The 22,506-nt window shown below is 38.6% G+C and overlaps 1 protein-coding gene across 2 annotated transcripts in view; it reads right to left on the reverse strand.

Moving 5' to 3' along the window:
• Positions 1 to 21,285, reverse strand: part of LOC131439944 (neural-cadherin-like) — a 69,897-nt gene extending 48,612 nt beyond the window's left edge. Inside the window, exon 1 of one of the 2 annotated variants that reach the window (XM_058611058.1) lies at positions 20,901 to 21,285. The gene's annotated coding sequence lies outside the window, so the exon portion shown is untranslated. Of the gene's footprint in view, positions 1 to 20,851 lie in introns of both variants that reach the window. The other variant, XM_058611057.1, reaches the window with a different exon arrangement.
• Positions 21,286 to 22,506: the final 1,221 nt, after the last annotated feature.

The raw sequence follows: 22,506 nt of genomic DNA on the forward strand, positions 1-22,506 counted from the left end.
CATTCTTTCTGGTACACAACCTCATTAATAGTGCCAATAGTAACGAAACTTTTAGATTCTCGGCCACAACTACATATGGCCTGCCAAATCAAATACTTCTCCAGGAATTTAGAAACCCCCTTTATGCGGAAATTCTCGGTAAAGGCAATCTTTCGCATTGCAGTATAAAATACCTGAACAGGAAGCTGTTTAAAGTCTCCCAAACACGTATGTTTCGTCGTCCATTATGGTACAGGAAAATTTGTGCAAAACAAATGGTTCAAAGCTACTTATCATGCCTTTTCGCACTGGACCATATACGCTTTAAGTCTATGCCTGTGTTTCACGTTTTTAGCGTATGATTTTGATTTCTCAACTTTGCGAGCCACATTTTGGTCGGAAATATTGAGATTTTTCCCAATAATATCTATCACTTTCTTGTCCATTTGTCAGGAGCATATTTTCCGATTTGTTCAACTTCTCACCTTCCAATCCGCAATCAAGCTCTTATCAAATGATTTGCATACTCAGTACACGGTAATTTTCGATAGTTTTAGTTTCTTGGCGCGATCGCGTACAGATACATTCCGATTTTGTGAAGAATTGGATAATGTAAACATGTACCGAATTCCGAGATGAAGCTATAGATTTTCTTCCATGAATCAAGTTGAAAACCCTACATTTTATGTTACACGCAGCTTGAAATCAATTTAAATGAAATTGTCAGATTGAAGCATTACTCTGAGAAATAACTTTTTTGACAATACAATTATCGGCATTTGAAATAATTCCTTTGGCCAAACGGCTTTCTAGAATATGATTTAAGACTAAATGACTCTGATCTGTATTATTAATCCATATTTTTTCTATTTAAAAGATATTTTTTTATTCAGGCCTATTTGCGTACAAGTTTTACGTGGCCGATTGAACCGATTTTTGAAATAATTTTTTTTTTTTTTGAGTTGGATCTCGTTGTCACCCTTTTTCTAGGGGGAGAGGAGCTTCCATTTCCCTCCTGCAAAGATTGAGGGGCACTTCGTTCGTGGTTCGTCTCGTCATCCATTGCCGCATCGATGGTATTGTTGTCGATTTCCGTCTCCTTTTCGTTGCTAACATAGTTGCTTTAGATGCGCCTTGTTGTACATTGGTTGCAATTGCTGGTTGGTTGGAGGGTAAGTTGTTAACTGCAGCTGGTGTACTTTGTTCTATAAAGGATGATGATGGATTCGTTGAAGGGGATACTTCATTGTTGTTGGTGGCTGTCACAGGTGTACTGGGGTTGCTTGGGGTTTGTGTGAAGGAAGCACCGTTGTCCTTTGGTGTAGTTGTCTCCTTGTCCAGTTTATCACATGGCTTACCGTGGTGAACAGCTTTTCGGCAATATTGGCCATGTGGCCATCTGATTGTTATAGGTAACAAGTGATTTGCACGGAATTCTTGTATCTTGACCGAAAATCACATAAGAAGGTATAGGCCTCTTCAAGTGTATGCGTAATAAACGTACGCCATTTAGAATACCGGGGAAAAATTCTTCCACTTTTCTTTTTCGATAGAGAGAATCTCTCCGTATTGGGACATAGTTTTGCGAATATATGAATCGGTGACGCTTGAGGGAAGATCATGCACACGCACTTCTATAGCACTATCATCCATATATACTGGAATATTGTACTTAATGTTCTCGTGCTCCACATAGTGCACATTGTTATTGTCTTATTCGTCTTATTGCATTGATGTAAATGCACACGTTTGATGTCAAGATGCATTTGCTCCTTCAAGTTCTCGTATCGAAGGTCGAATTTTGCACTGCATGAAGTCAACAACAATTGTATTCTTTTGTGTCGGCGGTAGCTTTTGTTCGTTTGGTTCACTTATTTCGAGGTCGTTCTATTGTTTACTACATAATACTGTACTTGGTTTCTTCTGTCCCGAACCTAAGCGGTTTTGTTTTATCGACTGACTTGGATGAGTTGTGAAACCGAACTGACTTATTGAACGATTTGATTGTTGTCAGAAGCGAAAATCGATAAATAAAAGTTAATGTGTGTGTGTGTGCGTAGCCGCTGCATTTCGAGCATTGATCGAAACCATAATGGTATGGACACAAATATTCACTTCCTTCACCAATCGAATACCGTATATAAACTGCTATGCATATGAAAACACATGAAGAGATAGCCCAATTGATTAGTAAAATCAACGATGGCAAAGTAGACGTGAAGACAGACATGTAATGTGGTGTGTTTTTGATTTACTGTTCGATGTGTTTCCATAGAAATAGGACTTTGATTGAATGCTGTGGTGGCCAAGTGAAATGAAGCATGCTTGGTTCTTCAAATCAGTTGGGTTATCTCTTCATGTGTTTTCATATGCAGGATAGTTTAGTTGGTAAAAAAATTTCCCCGGTTAAGAGCTAGCTACGGGTTCGAGTCCCGCTTCTGCAATAACATTATCACATAGTTGTATTCACATGTAATTTTTTCAATCTATTTTAACTGTTTGATACTGATCAAATTTAAAACTAGCTCAAGAGGACTCTACGCCTTAACAAGGCTAAAACAAAGCATTAACAAGCTTAAAACTGATAATTATTTTCGCAACCAATTCTGTAATGAATTTGATTGTATTAGTAGTTGCAGTAACAAAAATTTCTAGCTATTTCCAAAAACAGGTTCAGTTTTAATATAATTCGGTTACGATATACTGAACGGGAAGCTCCATACAATCAGAAGGACCCACCAAACTAGTGGTAGGGACAATAGAAGAATATCATAATAAGGCCACTAAGGATATATTCAGCATTGTTCTAGTTCTAGATGCATAATTTATGTGAGTTTTAAAATATAAATCTGGATATTATAATTTGTAAAACTGGCAGCCTCTGAACTGTTTTACTCGTGTTTCAAGTATAGAAAAAATAAAAAGACGTCATATGTCAGTTTTTCTTTTTAATTTTTTTTTTCGCTCACCACACTCCCCCACACCAAAAAGCTTCAATTTGAAGTCCCCTGGTAGTGGACGCAACTAGTCTCAGCGGAAAACAAGAAACAAATAGACACTGGCAATAATAATACTAGAAATACAAATTTAATTTTGATACAAAGTCCGCTGAGATTCTATTTATTCATGGTTTGATGTGCAATTTATTAAAGTGGAGTCCCAGTGGAAAAGATTTCCTTTTAAGGGATTTACAATTTAATTACTACGCTATGTTGGAAAGAGAGTACAAATAAAGCTTGCTTCATTTAGAATTGGCACAAACTTTTGCTCATATTGTGGCGCTCCTGGTGGACGGATTTGGAAGCTCTTGGCACCCACGTGTCGGGAATTTTGTCAGTTTCACGTATGATTTTTGACATTCCGAAAATCGACTGTACTTTGTAAACAATCAACATGGAAACCGAAAGAAGGAAAAAAAATTGTGCACAGTTATTTGGAAAATCCATTGTGGCCTGCATCTAGGCTAGCTAAACAGCTGAAATTGCCCAGAAATACCGTATGGCGCGTTATCAAACGGTATAAGAAAACATTGACGACGATTCGGAAGCCTCAAGCCGATCGTCGGAGTCGAACTGACGACCGGAAATTGCGTGGTAAGATTTTGAAGACGATTAAGAGGAATCCTAATCTGTCGGACCGTGATTTGGCCAGAAAATTCGGTGCTGCCCATAGTACCGTGAGGAGAACTCGACTCCGGGAAGGAATCAAGTCGTATCGAGCTAGCAAACAGCCAAATCGGACCATGAAACAGAATAGTGTGGTCAAAATTCGTGCTCGGAAACTATGTGACCATGTGCTGACCAAGTTCAACGGGTGTCTTCTGATGAACGATGAAACCTGTGTCAAGGCTGACTTCGGTCAAATCCCAGGTCAAAAATTTTACTTGGCAACGGCTCTGGGGGATGTTCCAGCCAAATTTAAATTTGTTTTTGCCGACAAATTTGCAAGAAAATTTATGATTTGGCCGGGCATTTGCAGCTGCGGCAAAAAAACGAATGTTTTCGTTACAAATAAGACAATGACATCGGAACTATACCAAAAAGAGTGTCTCCAAAAACGAATTTTGCCGTTCATTCGATCCCACGACCATCCTGTAATGTTTTGGCCAGATTTGGCAAGCTGTCATTACAGCAAAGCCGTTTAAGAATGGTATGCAGAGAAAGTGGTCCAGTTTGTTCCGAAAAACCTTAACCCACTCAACTGCCCCCAGTTCCGCCCTATTGAGAAATACTGGGCAATCATGAAGAGGAGACTCAAGGCAAAGGGAAACGTTGTCAAAGACATCAATCAGATGACGACCTGGTGGAATAAGATAGCTAAAACGATGGACGAAGAAGGTGTGCGCTGTCTAATGAGCCGTGTTACAGGAAAAATTCGAGAATTCCTTCAAAACCGTGACGAATAATTTTATCCGTATTTTTTCTTAAAAGTATGAAGAAAATGCTACATTTGTCTAAAAAAAGATCTTGAATGCAATAATAAATAACTGAAATACAGGCAATTGCCTTTGTTCCAATTCTATTTGAAGCAAGCTTTATTTTAGGTAATTAGTTATTAATATGAAATACTGTTGACGATAAATACATTACATTATAAAACAAAAAACTACATTAGCTAAATATCTCGTTCAGTCTGTGCTTAAAATGGTACTTTAGTCTGGCCGCAAATGTGGCACGACTGCTTATTCCTCGCATATCAGGCGGAAGTGCATTATATTTAGTTGGACCAACAAAAAGGATCCGTCTTTGACCAAGGCTTGTAGCTGCTCGAACACGAAACAAATTGTTACTACGGCGTGTTGTTCTAGAATGGGATATAGTTGGGAACTGTAGGTTATGGTGTACGGTGGATTTATACAAATTATCATGGATGAATAGCAACGTTTGGACATCACATAAGTATGTTATGTGATGTCCCGATACCAAGTAGTTGAGCTGTGAATGGATGTAAGAAAAATAAAAATTTAACAACACACGCTGGGGAACAAAGGACTTGACTCTCCATAAAACACCGCAGTACGACGCCACGTGCTTGGCAACAAACTTTATGTGGTGAGCCCAGGTTAATGTGGGGTCGAAATATATGCCCAGATACTTGAAATAGTCAACTTTTTCAATAATATTGTGTCCAAGCTGGGGATCATTATGCGTTGGTATAATTTTCCTTGTGGAACGGAAAATCATATACTTAGTCTTTGTGGCATTTAATGATAATAAGTTCGCATTGAAATATTGATCAAGAGTTCTTAAATCACTTTCCATTGAGTTAATAATAGCATTGATGTCACTGTCAGGATAGAACAGAGCTGTGTCGTCGGCGAATAGTCGTGGAGTTCCTTTAAGATGTAAATTACCTATATCATTAATATATAAAAGAAACAATAGTGGACCAATATTACTTCCTTGTGGAACACCAATGTTTATTGGAGCAAGGTTGCTACTGTCACTTTCGATGGATACAAATTGTTTTCTATTAGTCAAGTAACTACGGAATTAGCAATGCCCCTGATCCCATAGCAATCGAGTTTGTCCAAAAGTATACTATGATCTAATGTGTCAAAAGCTTTTTTAAGGTCTGAAAATAATGCACCAACTATATTTTTACTATCGATCTCGCTTAAAATTTCGTCAACTAATTCAATTATAGCGGTTTGGGTGCTAGAACCTTGTCTGAAGCCATATTGGAATTCAAAGAGGATATTACGCTTACTTAGGAATTCGATAAGTCTAGTGACTAGAAGTTTTTCAAATATTTTGTTGAATACGGACAATGTAGATATAGGACGGTAATTATTACAATCACAACGGTCACCCGATTTGAACACAGGAATGACTTTAGCCACCTTGAGGCAATCAGGGTAGTAACCGGTCTGAATAATTACGTTAAAGCACTGAGAGAGTATTTTAGCGAATGCAAATGAATTATGTTTTAGTACACTGACAGAGACGTTATCCGGGCCGTTACTCTTCTTATTATCCAAACCTTGCATTAACAGTATCACTTCATTTACAGATGAAGGACGTAGAAAAATAGAATCACAAACACGACGAACGTTACTTATTGGACAAAAGGATGAGTTTACAGGAATAGCTTTAGCTAATTCGTTACCGATATTTGAAAAGAATTTATTTAAATTTGACAGAAGAACTGTTCGAAAAAATAAAACTAGAACGGCAAACTAAGGAGATTCGTTTGTTTCAGTTTCAGTTCTATTTTAGACCTTCCATATAGAACTTCTAGCTATAAAAGGCTAGAAAAGCGCGATAGATCCAATTGAACAAATCATATGCATATACACGCTCAAACCATTGAATTCTTGAAATCGCAGTTGTTAAAATACAGAATATAGTAAAGTAAGAGAATATCACCAGAAAAATATAATAGGGTGCGTACGTTTCCTATAATTTCCTGAGAAAAATAAATAAATGAGTCATTTTTAACATTCAGTAAAAAAAAACATCGATTTATTAATAATTGAAGAATCGACAACGATTATTATAGAAAGGAAACATATTCCCTCGTGCGTTAAGGGATTAAAAATATGATATGTTGAAGAGAACTTCCAACTAATTATGATAAACCGTATTTCTGTGATTGTACTCTGATTATTTTTTTATATTGCTGATCATTAAGAAAAAAAATACTCGACTTATCCTTGATTTTATGTCACCGTGGCTTAATTTAACATTTTACTAAGACAAATTTAGTGGTAGGTGATACAGGATAATGTAGGACGAAAGATGAAAAGCATCTTATAATATGCACATAAACGGAGTGTTGCAGTTCACGCAAATTTACGTTCAAGAGCATATAATATTGTGTGATTGAAAAATTCCATGACTTGAAATTCAATGAAATTAAGAAAAAAAAACCTGATTGCAACCAGGCACAAATCTCCAAATAACTAGGGGAACGTGCCACTTGAGCCAATTAGTTCTGATAATCGACTGAACCACAGAAGCACTGGTGGTTAAATGGTGCGCATAAATTTCATGCTAACCAAATGCAAATTTCGGTCGGACCAGTAAAATTTATTTTAAACTAACATTAAGTCATTGCAAATGGGATTTCCGTCATTTGACAAATTATATCCTAATGAATCGCATCGTTTGAAGGATTACCCACTTGTAAGATTCAAATTTTGTTTTTTGTGTAACCCAAATGCCACAGCATGTGGACGCAGTCGAAACTCAATATAGCCATTCAAAATCATCAACATAGTCGTTCCGTATTGAAAGACTGCGTTGCATTGTGACGATGGTTTTGGCGACTCATCTCATCATGTTTTCTGCTGATAGACGAACAAAAGTGTTTATGTAAGAGCATTGATAATTGATACCATTTGAACTCCTATAGAATGATAGCCACCGTTGCTTGCTGTCCCAATCTCCGTCCGTTCACAGGGAAAGATAAAGGATAAGGAGGAGAGGACATGTTTTACTTACATTCCGAAAGGACGACGACTCATCATTCTCTTCCATAGCTGTAGCGGAGAAGAAGACTTGGGTGTGTATGAGGTCTAGGATTTGCTCTAAGCTAGCGAAACGACCATGGTATAAGATTGTGGAAAAAAATTAAACGTAATTTTAAAAATCTCACCGACTACACCGCATTCTATTCAATCAGGAGTCCAATCTCTATGTTCATTAGTATCGTGCAATCACCAATTTAACACACAGAAGAGCGATAATAATGAAAAGATCTCATGAGCCAGTCTATATGAATACAGCATATGTTTCGTGATTCGATTCATTCGCCTCAAAACGAAAAATTAACTATAATTCAGTTCTACTTAGCATGGAACCACAATCACAAAAACTTCATTCATTACATTTTCTATTAAAATTAGAAATAGCTAATTTTTCAAAAATATTGACGGAAGCGAAAACTTTTCACGTCCGTGTCGCACGGCTGCTGCGATTCTGGCCGTCGTTTAGTATTAAAAGACTGCGTAGATTTATGCTTAGAGGAGCGAAAGGAATTATTCATAAAGATTAACAAACATTTATTAGGAGGATACATTTTTGTTTTAGGGAGTATGAATTGAGCTACGACTAATAATTGGAATCCGAACACAAATGTCTAACTAATGAAAACTTAACATAGTCGGAAGGTGTCTAAGAAGCAAACGTTAACCAATGCTCAAGCAGGTAGAAACAATTGAAAACCGTATTCTAAAGCCATTATAATACGGCAAAGCCAATAATTTTGTTCGATAGCCAAATATAAACAACCATAAACACCATAAAATATTGTGCATTTCCGATTTGAATAACCCCAACAAGTCTGAAACTGTTAGCTTTTTCAGGCGGAATTTTCGTTATTTCAGGTTGCTATCAACTAATGCATGATTTATGCTTCCAGCAAGCGTCGAAACGACGGATAACGAAACCCAAACCGCACCGCATTCGAGCGAACCCGACCGGAGGCATGAAGCACCATCAGGGCGATCTCGAACGCGAGCAGCAAAAGATGAAAGGTCGAGTAGCTGTGTAATGCACTTGCAGCCGGGAATGAACTATTAGAATGCCGGGACGCGAACATGAACTCTCACTTCAGTTTATCATCCGATACGATAGGTGCAGCGATCGCCCGGCTGGGAAATTGCTTCGGAACCCGACGGAAACAGAGACACTGTCGGCTCCATTCCGAAGCTACGAGAAAGTAATGCACTTAATATATTTCAGCTCTATCAAGACTCACTTCTCATTTGTACAAACGCTGTCCGGATAGACTTTGGCGAAGACCGAGCGCGAGAAGACTAGAACAACATTTTCCGGATAGCTGCGCTCCCTTGAAGTATTCGCTTGCAGCACTTCACCACCCCGACAGTTTTCTGTCGAATCGAGTGCCACTCTCAGGTGCCGGGTAGGTAGGATTTTCCCTTTAAGCTCCATTTAGCGTTACCTGCAACAGAAATGCATGCTCCGTGTGCTGTTTGTTTTAATTTAATTGAAATTGTGTTGCACTCGTTTTCCCGACCCGCCGCTATTCACAGAAAAGGCGGAACTCGAGGTCTTAACATCATCATCATCATCAACTGTAGCATCACCAGCAACAGCGGCGGGGGTGGTGACGGAAGGGCATCGAAGCAATTTCACGAATTTGCTCTCTCCCGCATTCCCAAACAACTCTCCTGCAGTGTACAGCGAACCCACAGGGTTGGGCTGGAAACCGCGTGATAGCACAGAAATCGTGCTTTGTACCTTTCATACCTCGGCCCAACCCGGTCTCGACTAGCAGAAAAAAAACACAGAAAAGTGTTCGCGTTTCGAAAAAAAAGAATCACCAGACTTGCGTTTACGTGTGTCGGTTGTTGTTTAGGTTGCACTTAAATTCCTCTTAAAAATGTTTATTACGTGGAATTGTTCTTGTGCGTATGCCCTCTTACTGGCCCTTTATATTCTGTAATAAATCGTATGAAACAAAGCGAAGTCAGTTGGTTTGAGTTTACTGAACCGGAGAAAGCCGGAACTTTGCGGTCGAATATCGTCGATCGTGACCCGATGAACTGAAGAGTTTGTAGACCACAAGAAAATAGAACGAATGGTTTAAAAAAAAAGAATGCGTTTTGGCTTTGGCAGTTCTTCGAAAAATGTTACTTTTGATCGGAACAGATTTGAAGCAGAGCTTTTTTTCTTCGCGATCGAGACTTTGTTATATTGTAAAAACAATGATTATAAGTTCATTCGTTCGTTCAAATAAACTTTGTGAACTCAGGATTTCGAGTTCACGAAGGAACCGAACCGAATAACCGTCTGTAATAAAGTGTATTCCAGTAAGAGCGCGCTGCATCGATCGGAACAAGTGATAGGAAGTACTTCCTATCCACTATTATCCAACTAGTTTTAGACCGAAGCCGCAACACGTAGTCGAGCGTTGTCGTGATGAAAAAAGTACGGGCCTCAGTGTTCACTTCAATCGATTTATTCTTGTTCGTTACAAAATCCTGTGATGGTTTGACTACTCGGAAGCAGTTCGCTTGTAATCCCACCATATGTGGTGCGTAATCTTAACTACGTGAAAGTTTAATATGTATAGTTACTGCCTCTGAAGTGATCATGATTAATCAACCTTTTGTTACCTTTTTGAGAAAATATGTACGTCGGTGTCGCGCTCAATGATGTAGCTAGTTCATTTAGTGTTTCTCATTGCGTTGTTGTAATTAGAATCATAGCACTAGCCATGCAATGGTTATGTGAACTAGGATTCGATTGCGAAACTTGTTTGAAGGAATGGTCATATTTCACAAACGGAATTTGATATCAAAACATAGATTCCCAAGCAGTAAAGCCTCCAATATTTTTTAATAAATATATTTTTATTTCGGCTCATATGCGCTTTAGCTTAACGTGGCCGTTTAACTATTATAAAAACCTGTTTTAATCCACCTAGTGGTGTAATGATGCCTTTCTCATTTTCATTTTCTCCTGTATATTACAGCAGAAATTCCCCGAAATACTACAATTTTAAAAAAAGTTTAGAAAACAGTCTTGAAGATTTCTGTTGCATAATACTACTACATTGATACACTATACTTGAATTCAAGTGAAAATCTATTCAATCATATGTGAGAAAGTTTAGTGAGCTCCATTTTATCATATTTGATTATTATTGCCGGTACTTCCGGAACCGTAAGCTGAATATCGGCATAGTGACAATCGGTTCATTCAACCATGCTCTAATATGACCTACACTTTTTTATAATTCTCTATGACGATTTAAATGTGGAACAAAAATGTACCGATTGTCGGACTAGGATAAAATTGCAAGCTAGAGAAAATCACTAGGCAATATAAAGAGCTTATGAACAAAGTATTCCTGAAATTAACGTCGCCATACTGAGTATCCTATCTCCGGAACCAGGGGTTTGATCCGAATGAATATGGCATCTTATGAACTTCCATATCCGAGAAAAACGAGTGACATTATTTTCATCATTCATGGGTTAGCCAAATTTAGTGCTAGGGCACATAACCGATTTTGATATGTTTACGTTTCGTCTTTGACTCATCAGTGCATAGCAGTTCAATTGAACTGCTTTACGCAAAACTCGGCAGTTCAATTTGAACCGCTAAGCAGACGTAAAGTTTCTGCTACTTACAGAACACTTGTTTTCTTTGCATCGAAATGCAATGTCAATACTGACGTGCCGAACGAAAACGTGTTTTCGACTTTTTCTGGCCGATGCAGGTTTGGTCATTCAGGGGTTAGCCAAATTTTGTGCTAGGGCACATAACCGATTTTGATATGTTTACGTTTCGTCTTTGACTCATCAGTGGTTCGCTATTCACGCTCTCGTCCGTTGGTGCGGTGTCACTGTTGTCGACGGAATCATCGTTACTTTTCACCCAGGCATTTGGTGCGTTTAAAACTGCAGCTGCCTTACTTTGTTCGATATGGGATACTGATGGTTTCGTTGGAGAGAAACTTGCATTGTTGTTGATGGCTGTCACAGGTATACTGGAGTTGTTTGGGGTTGGTGTGAAGGAAATTCCACTGTCCTTTGGTGTAGTTGTCTTTTTGTCCAGTTCATAACATGGCCTACCATAGTGAACAGCTTTTTGTTTGATGCGGGTGCAACCAATTAATGTTGTTTCAAATAAAGAGATGGCTTTTTGGTAAATTGGTTTCTCGTCAAAACATTTATTTTTCGTTAAAGGCCAACGTTTCGATGGTTATACCTTCATTTTCAGGGCAAAACGAATCTTTTACTACCGAATCTTTTACTACTTCCGAATCTTTTACTACTGGAAATAGTAAATGGGACGATAAAATTACTCGCTGATTTATCTTAGTCGCGAAAACCAATCAATTTCACGAAAAATACGCAAGGGCGTAACTTCACAGTTCACACAGGAAGCATAAAAGTAAACAAATCGAAAAATGGCGAAACTCCTTTTATGTTGATTTATTCAGTAGATATAGAAGGAAAGTGGTAAAATTTGCATGCATTTTAAGGATGAACCATCAGTTTATTGTCTAATCAAAAATTGATCTGGGAATATACGAAAATTCCTAAATAGGATTTGAAACCAAAGTCGAAACATTCATCGACGTTTTCCTTCATTTGCTGTCAATGTTAGATTCGCCTTTCTTTGAAAAACAGCTGAATTGTATTGTATTGTATATTAGTTGCGGTAGCTTTTGTTCATTTGGTTCACTCATTTCGAGATTGTTCTATTGTTCACTACACAATACTAGTGTTTGGTTTCTGCTGTCCCTAACGTAAGTGGCTTTGTTTTTTTATATGTGAAAGCGAACTGAGAGTCTCCAATTTGTGGCGTCGAGAAAAGTTGGTTACAGTTCATAAAGTACATGTCAAAATGTGGTAATGGCTTTTTGTAAAACCCAGGAAAATTACGTCTAGACCCAATAAATTTACGATTGAAAAATCAATTTCCAACTACAAAATAAAGCCCTAAACTCATTTTATAACGCAACTTTACTTTCGGAAAAAGCGTTATTGAAAATTTTTTTTGCATAAATGTTTTGAAGGTGGTAGCGGCTGTACAACATAACATAAAAAGAACAACAACGATTGAGCACATACATTGCAGTAGAGTGTAAAGCCATCAGAAAAACTCGGCATGCAAAACGCAATCAAACCCTCGAATTGAAAGGCAAAACGGCCCATCGAAAAACAAAAATTATGTCTTTATGAGGCATAAGTAGCGAATTTATTCTGCTTTTGTTTCAATTTTTAAGGGGGCAAAAAGGCATTCCATTAAAAGGGTCGTAAAATTAAGCGTTCGAAGCTTCTATGGACTCAGAAGTTGCTGAAATGCTATGTCAATATTTTATGTTGAAGCAACACAGGAAAGCCGTTCAGTTCAACAAACCATCTAGGTCATCTGGCAGAATAAAATCGTACCCTCACTGTGGACCTCCTGCAAAGTCTGCCGGTTACATTTGTAGCTGAACTTTGTAAGCCACTCCAAACACATTCATTATCAAGTTTCGGGCAACTTCTACAACGCCCGCCCCCCCTCTGGGAGTCGAAAGCGAAAAGCCACCAACTGCGCTGAAGTTCTAATCAAATCCTTCGCCACTCATCAACACTCGGTCGCTTTCATCCAAATTTCAATTCATCATGAATGTCAAATCCTGTCGGCTATTGTTTCCTCACCCTTGCTCCCGTCTGGCAGAGGTACTTGCCAGCGCCCTAAATGACTCCTATTCATCAAGTCGGTCGATTATTCGAAAGCTTCTTTTTCCATTTGATTCCCCGTCGCTACATTTCACTATTATTTAAATCACGGCATACTTCCCTCGTAGTGAACCACGTCCCGAATTCGCCGTTGCACCCATTTTGTGTGACATCCTGGATTCGGTATCAAATATTCATGACGCGTTCGTTTCGCACACAGACTGTGGCACTTCCGAAAAAAAATCCTGTGACACATCGCAGCGTCCCTTGACTGTCGATTTGAATGCGACCAATTTTCGTTATGGCTAGTGGTTTTTTTGGTTGGCCATGGACGTCCTGTTCGGCTAGCAATCGCTTCAACCGACCACCGAACGAAATCATCATATCTGTCAGACAAAACGGTCCTGATGGCAGGTTGAAGCTTGACTAGACTACGATATGAACGTATATCCGGAGTGGGCAGCCAGAGTGAGAGTGAGCTCAGTTTTGTTACTTTTTTTACATTCTCTTACATATTGCGGTGGTAATTGTGAGAATTACGTTATTGCATGCAAATGTGGCACGAAGCCAAATGGGTTCCGCTCAGATTGAGTAGTTCTTCGAAACCAGGTGGCTCAGGATGAGTGTGCGTGTAAAATGGATATCGTCACCAGGGATAATAGCCAATTCACTTGATATCCACTTCAGCGGAAAGGAAATGATGTATCCATTGAGGGTTTTGCGGTACTCACTTATTATCCTAGGGAAAAAGGTAATGTATTTGGAAGTAGGTTTCACATATATTTTTGAAGTAAATTGGTTCCTGACATATGAGTATTTCATATGAATGGGTCAGAATGAATGGAAGTTTCGGTGAATTAGGGTTTGAAATTCTTTTATGTTGTCTCAGAATACAACGGAAAATAGTCTAGAGTATGGCAGATAGATAATATAGAGAATATGAATTTAACTATTCTTGATGTGATGGAAATTGAAAATAGTGCAGTACCCGGTCATATTTGGCTCGGTCGGTATGGTTCTACGTACAGTCCGGTTGGTCTAAGCCTGAATTCTCTTCTATCCTTCGTTAGGCAGAGATATGCGAGAAGTTCATTAAGCTAAATCTAGCTCGGATGATGAGCTAAATAAATGCGGCTGATTAGTGGTTTGATATCTGCGATCTCTGTCCGATGAAAATGAGAAACACTTTGTCTTTAAAATTTATACAGATCATATTTTGGCAAAATTTTATCTTAAAAGTCGATAGAACATACCACCATAAATCAAGTAAACCTAGATTTTCCTACCTACCTAGTTGGTTATAAGGTATAAAACAAGCTTTGCTGGCTTTATCATTCGTATCATCAAACCAAGTAGGGTAACGGTTCCAGTAGTCATCTCAGCTTCAGTAGTCATCTCACATACGCAAAACATTAGCTAGAGTAAGATCTGCAGTCTCCGTTCGATGGATTGTTATTAAGAGTAAATGATAAAAAGATGCACTCGTTTCGAGTGTTCGTGTCTATTTCGAACTATTAGTATTGCTTCTTAGAGCCCGAGCAAAGATAATGTATTCGATTTTTTCATAATACTTTGAATGAAAGACAACACGAAAGGGTGACTTTACTGATGAAATTACTAGTGATTGTAGCATCAATTTCTTCACGTTTCGCCTTCGGCTCATCAGTACTTTAGGAACTTCAAAATAAACTCCCATTGCCACTTTTGCTTGTTTCACAATTCTCACAGAAAGGATTTTTTTTTGTTAAAAAACTAGCAAAATCATTTCACGCGTTTCAGTAGCAAATGTGAAAGCATTCTTTTTTTGCTTGCGAAACCTATGAAAAAACTAAATGATTTTTTTCTAAGTCGATATCTTTAACTGACTGCACAATATTCGAGCAATTTTTTATACGATTTTCACTGAACAAACATGACAGCTAAAATGTTTTAAACCTTCCATGATGTTCTATAAATTGCACAGTTGTTACTGGAATAATTTTCAAAACATGGACTTTTGGTACACCATAGAAGCAAACTACGCAATACAAAAACAATGTGTGCTACTTGGAAAACTCAATTTAAACATTTTACAGTACGCAACGAAAACTGTATTTAAAATAATTTTTTTTTTTTATTATGAGAATGAAAACTCGTTAAAAAAAAGCAAATTTCAACAGGAATCGAGTAAACCCCCCTCAAACCGTGGAACTATTTTTCCAATTAATCTACTCTATATATGAGATGAAACACATTTCGAAGAGTAACCCGTTTGAACAGCTACTATCAAAAACTTTGAACTGTTGACGTGGTTCTAGTTATAGTCTTACCCGTTGTGTGGCAAGCAAGCATTCACAAGTTATGCCCAATCAACAATCAATGGTTTCATCTATCATTCGCCCGGTAAAGAACATTCAAGAATTTTTTTTCATGTCTAACTCTCTAAGTTTGACAAATGACGGAAAAGATCATCAAAAGGGATTTTAATTATCTATATTCCTATTAATCTACCATTCAAACCATTCCGCACAGTTCAAAGCATTGAAGGAAAAGCTTCGACATAATCAATTAGGAAGAGCTGCACGATGAGGGTCGAGATTTTAGCGTTTACTAAATGTTCCGAACCTTCCAGGAAAGTTGCTTCAAACTGTGAACAGTTTTTCCAGCAAGCTCGCTCCTGATGATGGCTCTGATTATATTGTTATCTGATTTTACTATTCCAACGTTTCGTCATCAACTCATCAGTGCATTATCAGTTTATGTTAAACCGCAAAGGCACTGACGAGTTGAAGAAGAAACGTGAAAATAGAAAATAAATACAGACTTGTGCACTTCTAAATGACAACAATTAGTTGATGACCCTTAAGCTGTGACTATTTTTATTTTCTTTCAGTATTTTCACAAAGACAAGGCACTTCGGTACAAAAAATTAAAGTATTTCTGCAGTTTCTATAAAGGCAATCTCTACTCTCAGAAACATCTTCAAAAATTAACTTTTGTCAAATGTCTGACAGCAACGAAATCTATACTGTTTCCCAAGCAGACATGCTTAACTCGAACCCATACCTAAAAATAATCACGATTTTTAAATCGGTTTGAGCTTAACTGACAGTGCTGCAGATTGGTTTCTTGTAAACGGTGCCTGATCATTTTGAGGCTGACGTAAAATCGTTTCCTGTCAAAGTTCTCTTGTCGACTACGTAGCATGATGATCTCATTTTGAAACTTGTTATAAATTATTTTTACAGATTTGTTATAGTCTTGTTAAGACGTAGAGCCACCTGCAGCTAGTTTTAAATTTGATCAGTATAAACGAGGAAAACAGATTAGAAAAATGAAATAAAATTATGAAGTTCAGTTCGCTTTCACATCTCATCCAAGTCAGTCGATAAAACAAAACCGCTTACGTTGGGGACAGAAGAAACCAAGTACAGTATTGTGTAGTGAACAATAGACCTCGAAAATGAGTGAACCGAACGAACAAAAACTACCGCCGACACGAAAGAATACAATTATTGTTGACTTCAAGCAGTGCAAAACTCGACCTTCGATACGAGAACTTGAAGGTTTGCTTAAGGAGCAAATGTATCTTGACATTAAACGTGTGCATTTACTTCAATGCAATAAGACCAATAATGTTGTTTATATCCAGTTCTATAAAGAGTTGAATGCAATTCAATTCGCTAAAGACAATAATAATGTGCACTATGTGGAGCATGAAAATATCAAGTACAACATTCTAGTATATATGGAAGATAGTGCTATAGAAGTGCGTGTGCATGATCTTCCCTCAAGCATCATCGATCCTTATATTCGCAAAACTATGTCCCAATACGGAGAAATCCTCGGAAGCACTTCTTCTCCGGTATTCTAAATGGCGTACGTTTCTTACGCATGAGCTTGAGGACACCTATACCTTCTTATGTGATATTCGGTCAGGATACAAGAATCCCGTGCAAATCACTTGTTACCCAATGACAGTCAGTTGGCCACATGTCAATATTACCAAAAAGCTGTTCACTACGGTAAGCCATGTGATAAACTGGACAAGGAGACAACCACACCAAAGGACAATGGTGCTTCCTTCACACCAACCCCAAGCAACACCAGTACACCTGTGACAGTCACCAACAACAGTGAAGCATCCCCTTCAACGAAACGATCCAACGTATCCCCTATAGAACAAAGTACACCGGCTGCAGTTAACAACTTACCATCCAACCAACCAGCAACTGCAAACAATATACAACAAGACGCATCTACAGTAACTAGCAACGAAATCCACAACAATACCACCGATACGAAAAAGGGTGACAACGAGATCCAATATAAAAAAATTGTTATCTAAAAACTCAGCTCAATCGGCCACATAAAGCTTGTGCGAAAATAGGCCTGAATAAAATATCTTTTAAATAAAAAAAATCTGAAGTTTGTTCATGGAATCATAAGACGTTTTAATTGAACCTACATCAGACCATCTCCTAAAAAGGTGAGTCAGTAATTAGTAATAGTAATCCAATTTGGAGTACACTGTAATCTCAATTTACGCGCAGAGCCGGAGGTGCGTAAATTAAATAAAAACATCGCGTTATTTCAAGTTTTTCGCGTAAGAAAAGGTTTTTCAAATTTCATTTGATTTTTGTGTAAATAACATGAATAATCCTACTACGTCCGATGATTTAGCGCCTGATGATCTTTTGAGTATGTTCTGAGACTATGGAAATGCTTAAGAGATGTTCCACGATCCAAGAACTACTTGGAGTATTGTCCTTAGGGACTTTACTGTGTCACAGCAAAAACTACAACGGCAAATACATTTTTTTGTGGTTCATACTTTTAGAGCTAATACATTGCTTACTTGTCTCTTTATAGCTGTTCCAGGTAGGATCCCAGTCGTCCAAGAATTTCAGTGAAAACAGATCTTAAGATCTGTACGAGTATTCAGCAGTATATGTATAGTTTTTGAATGCTGCTCATAGTCGTAGAGCTACATACTGCTTATTTGTATATTTTGATCTTTTCTCGGGACATTCTCAGAACTACAGTAAAAACAGGTCTTAAGATCTACACGAGCATTCAGTAGTTTCTGTATAATTTTCCAATGCTGTTCATAATCGTAGAGCTACATATTGCTCATCTGTCTATTTTCGACTGTTCCCGGAACAGTCCAAGAACTTCAGTGAAAACAGGTCTTAAGATCTACACGAGCAATCAGCAGTTTATGTACAGTTTTTCAATTCAATTCTGTTCATAACCGTAGAGCTATATAATGCTTACTTGGGTATTTTGATCTATTCTCGCATGTGGTAACACGAATCTGGACCAAGAACGATAGGTTCGTTACTGCCCTTATTCATAAGTTCTTCTACAGATCTTATCACAGTATGTCAATTTTCTGTAATTAGTCCTACGAGTACATACCGCACTCAATAGCCATACGAAAGTCACCCGCTAAGTGATTATATACAATATCTGTATTCAAGAGAATTCTTGGATGGCTAAGATCTTATTTTTAGATTCTTCGAAAGTAAACAATCTAGTACTATATACTATTCATATACTACTCAAAACATCCTATTCCCTAAAGGCAAATTGTTTTGCATATGCATATAAATTAAAATTTGCACCATTATGCAAAAACCTTTTTTTACGCGATCATCGCGTCAATTAAATAAAAAAATCGCGTTATTTCAAATAAAGCGCGTAAAAAAAGTCGCGTAAATTAAATTCGAGTAAAAAAAGTTCGCCTAAATTGAGGTTTTAGTGTATACGACTATTTTCGGTGCATCTGGGATCGGAATCCGGAAACCGAAATCCAATGACTTTGAGCGATTGTGCAAAATTTTTATCATTCTTCACCCCGTAATTCCAAAACCTGAAGTCAGATCCGGATGAATCTCATGAATTTGGTGGTAGACCATAATACTGGAACATAAGAGAAAAGTGACTAAGCAATTTGAAATTGATTTTTTCCGGAATCAGAAGTGAAATTTAAATAAATTCCAGGAACTTAACACTATAAGACCTTTCATAGGGTTCTGAGTATATTGAAATCGGTTCAGACATCTCTGAGAAATGTGATTGCACAAAAATATAATGACATTTTGCGATGAACTGAGTCGCATGTTTTTCGGCGGACTTCGGTTCAAAAGTCGGGTTTCACAGAGATTGCATAAACTTTCTATAGAAGAAAGGAAAAAATACAATTTTTCGAACAAAACATTAATGTTAGGTGAAAGTGATGAACTATTATTTGCTTGGATTTGAAAAGAAATAACGAGAAATGCTAACATTCAGGAAATAAATTGTAACTATCGTTTTCGTTAGCAAAAAAATTATCTAGATGACATTGTTATTATTTTATCTTTTCTTGAGTCCCGGGCTTTAATCTGGTCGTTCTCCAAGAAATGTATTTGTTCTTCTTTGAGAAGGATGGTTTGGATGGTTTTGGCAACTAATTTGCGAAATTACCAGTTTCCCATAAGCTTTCCTTGACAATTGCCAGTTTCCCATAAGCTTTCGCACAATTTTCCGGAGAGTTATCATTTGATTAACTGAAAACACTGAAAAATTGTGTCGTGAATCATTAGTGTAAGGTGAAGTATAAAATATCACCAGGACTAAGCCACTTTTACTTTAACCGACTAATGGAACACTAATGGGCAACTTGCTGCACCTGGCGGATTACTAGAGCAATTCCTAGCACAGAGTTTTAACCGCATATTCCACCTGAGCAGACACGGGAATGCATCATAATACACACACTTTTCTCGGTTCCAATTAGAGTGCGGCAGAACAATTCGAACTCCAGCAACACACACACACGTTCCCGGTTCAAGTGGCAATCAACGCGTGACTCCCTCGTCAGGATATTCCGAACGAAGGGTTCAGGTTTTGTTTTGCCCAAGCCAGTAGCGCCAATGCATGTTGAGGGCGCTACACATGACAACAACAGAAGCCTGAAGGGTTGACCGCTAGAAAGAGTGCACACGAAATCATTAAAACATATTTCCTCGAAGTAAGTCCATGACTTGTGTGGGGGTATGCCGGATTAGGGCAGTTGGCATGCATGCGATTTCCGTGGAACGAGGATTGTGTGCTGCAAAAAAGGCGAACACACACTGTAGTAGTAGAAGCAACGTGTTAAAAAAACACAGTCAGGTAAATTCAGTCGTGATTCTAGCCGATGCATTCGTACAGTGATTACCAACTTCGCCATTTGCTGATCATGGAGTGCAGCAAAAAAAAGGCACGGAATAAAGTTGCAAGAACGCACTTATCTCTTGCATGTGAATACGAAGGAATCGGCGGCAGCCAGAATCCTCGCTAGACGTGTGCGCTCTTTTCCTTCCCGAAGAAACCGTAGCAGCACACCACCACCAGTAGCTTACCAAACTCCAAAAGGCTCCCCACAAAGCTTCCCCCCTTTTCTGTTCCTTCTCAGCTCTGTGTCAGTCTTAGCAGACATTATCGGAATTTTCGGTGCACGAGAACCTGCCAAATGGCGGCCATGTTTGTTTTCTCTCGCCTGTCGGAAAATTTGCGGAAATGATAGAGATTTAAACAGAAATTTTTATAAAAACGATTCAAGTTTGACTACGAATTTGTGTAGTTATCCAATGTTCTTAGATTTATGGTTATTTACTGGCGTCGCATAGAGAAAAATTTTCTACTAGTACTAATGAGGACGTGCTGCACCCATTTTCTCCCAATCATTCAGGCGATCCACTTCGGAAAACCTACCTGCACCGACAACCGTTTTTAAGTTAAAACTAATCCGTTTTCGGCTTACTTTTTTCTAGACCGATGAAGTATATTCCATTGGATTCCAAATCACCTTCTAGGCCATGAAACACTTTCGATCCTGTCGAACTTTAACGAATTTCCTATTTACGCCTAGTGTCCTGAGCTTGAATCGCATACAAAAAATCCTAGCAGATTTTTTCACAGAACCATATCGAAACACATTGAGCTAAAACCCTATTTTCACTCGCGAAAAGTCCGCGTAACGATTGCACTACAATTCAGCTAGTTCTATCCAGAATTACACCTGGAAAACCAGAAATTGTCCATCAAATAGTGGATCCTGCGACCAGAGTTTCCAGCACACATTCAGCTAATACAAGATTTTTTCCTTACCCTAGTCTCTTTCGTTTACTCTCGCGGCCCACTAGTGGATGGCTGGCTTGCTGGCTGGCTGGCTGGTTGGTAGGCTGCTTGACACTTGCACGATAGCGACCGCATATCGCACCAATACATCCACAGTTGCCAGGTTTTCTGCTCGCTCTCGGAACGACGCGAACGATGTACGTTTTTCACAACAACCCTCACCACCACCACCACCACCATTGCCATCTTCGCTGTCAGGAGGAAAATTGTTCTATACCGTCGTAAAATCAATAAAATCCTCCCTATGTGAACGCATGCTGTTGACCGCCGTCGCCTACCGAGGGGTGAATGTTCAGTGGTGCCAGTCAGTGAATTTGTAGCAGTTTCAAATTTAAAAACAATGCTGGGAACTGGAAAAGGATAGTAGCTTTTTTAAATTATTATAAACCGTTGTTTGATTGTGGCTGATATTGTTGTGATCAATTATTATAGCCAGTAGATGGTACTAAAATAAACAAATTCATTAATCTCCTCAGCTCCCGGAAAGGCATGCTGAAATTTTGGTAGCACTTCTCAACTACCGAAACATATGAGAGTAAGCTTTTCATCGACCGCCACCCAGACGGCGGAAAAACGCAATGTTCACGATAGTTATCCAGATCTCGCCAGCTTCGCGCTGGTATTGGTGCCGGCAGCGGCGGCAAAACACGAAACCCATGTGTTCGAAAAGTTCTGACGTTTAGCTCAGTCTTGGTAAGGATTGTCTCTCTCCTCGCTATCGATGTGTTAGGTATCGTACTAGTATTCTAGTAAAAGAGAATCAATTTTCGCTCGCCTTCGTCCGGGTAACCCCCGTGTGGCTCGGAAAAGTTGTAAACACTCACACTGGTGCACTCGCAAACCCACCACCCAAATTCAGAATGACAAATTGTTTTCAAGAATGCACGGGCATGTGTTGGTGGTGTAGCAATTTGCGTGTACCCCCCCATTCGAGTGGCATGTCGTCCCGTGAATTCCACGAACCACCCTAGCTAGACTAACATCCTTCCGATGGAAGTTCTCACACCAAAAAACTGTCTCCAAAAATGTATCGCTCTTCATCAACATGATTGAAAAGCCATTATTGGACAGTTTGATGATGAGCAAGGTGGTCATTGTCAACCTAGGTGTAAATTTTCGGTTTGTCTGGTTGAAAGGGATGAATCAAGTCACAACTGGTACTTGATATACGACTCGTCACCGTGCGCCGCACACCATTCACAGAAATCGCAGTGAAGATATCCACCGAT

This window comes from Malaya genurostris, unplaced genomic scaffold, assembly GCF_030247185.1.
Source record: "Malaya genurostris strain Urasoe2022 unplaced genomic scaffold, Malgen_1.1 HiC_scaffold_19, whole genome shotgun sequence".
Classification (NCBI taxonomy): domain Eukaryota; kingdom Metazoa; phylum Arthropoda; class Insecta; order Diptera; family Culicidae; genus Malaya; species Malaya genurostris.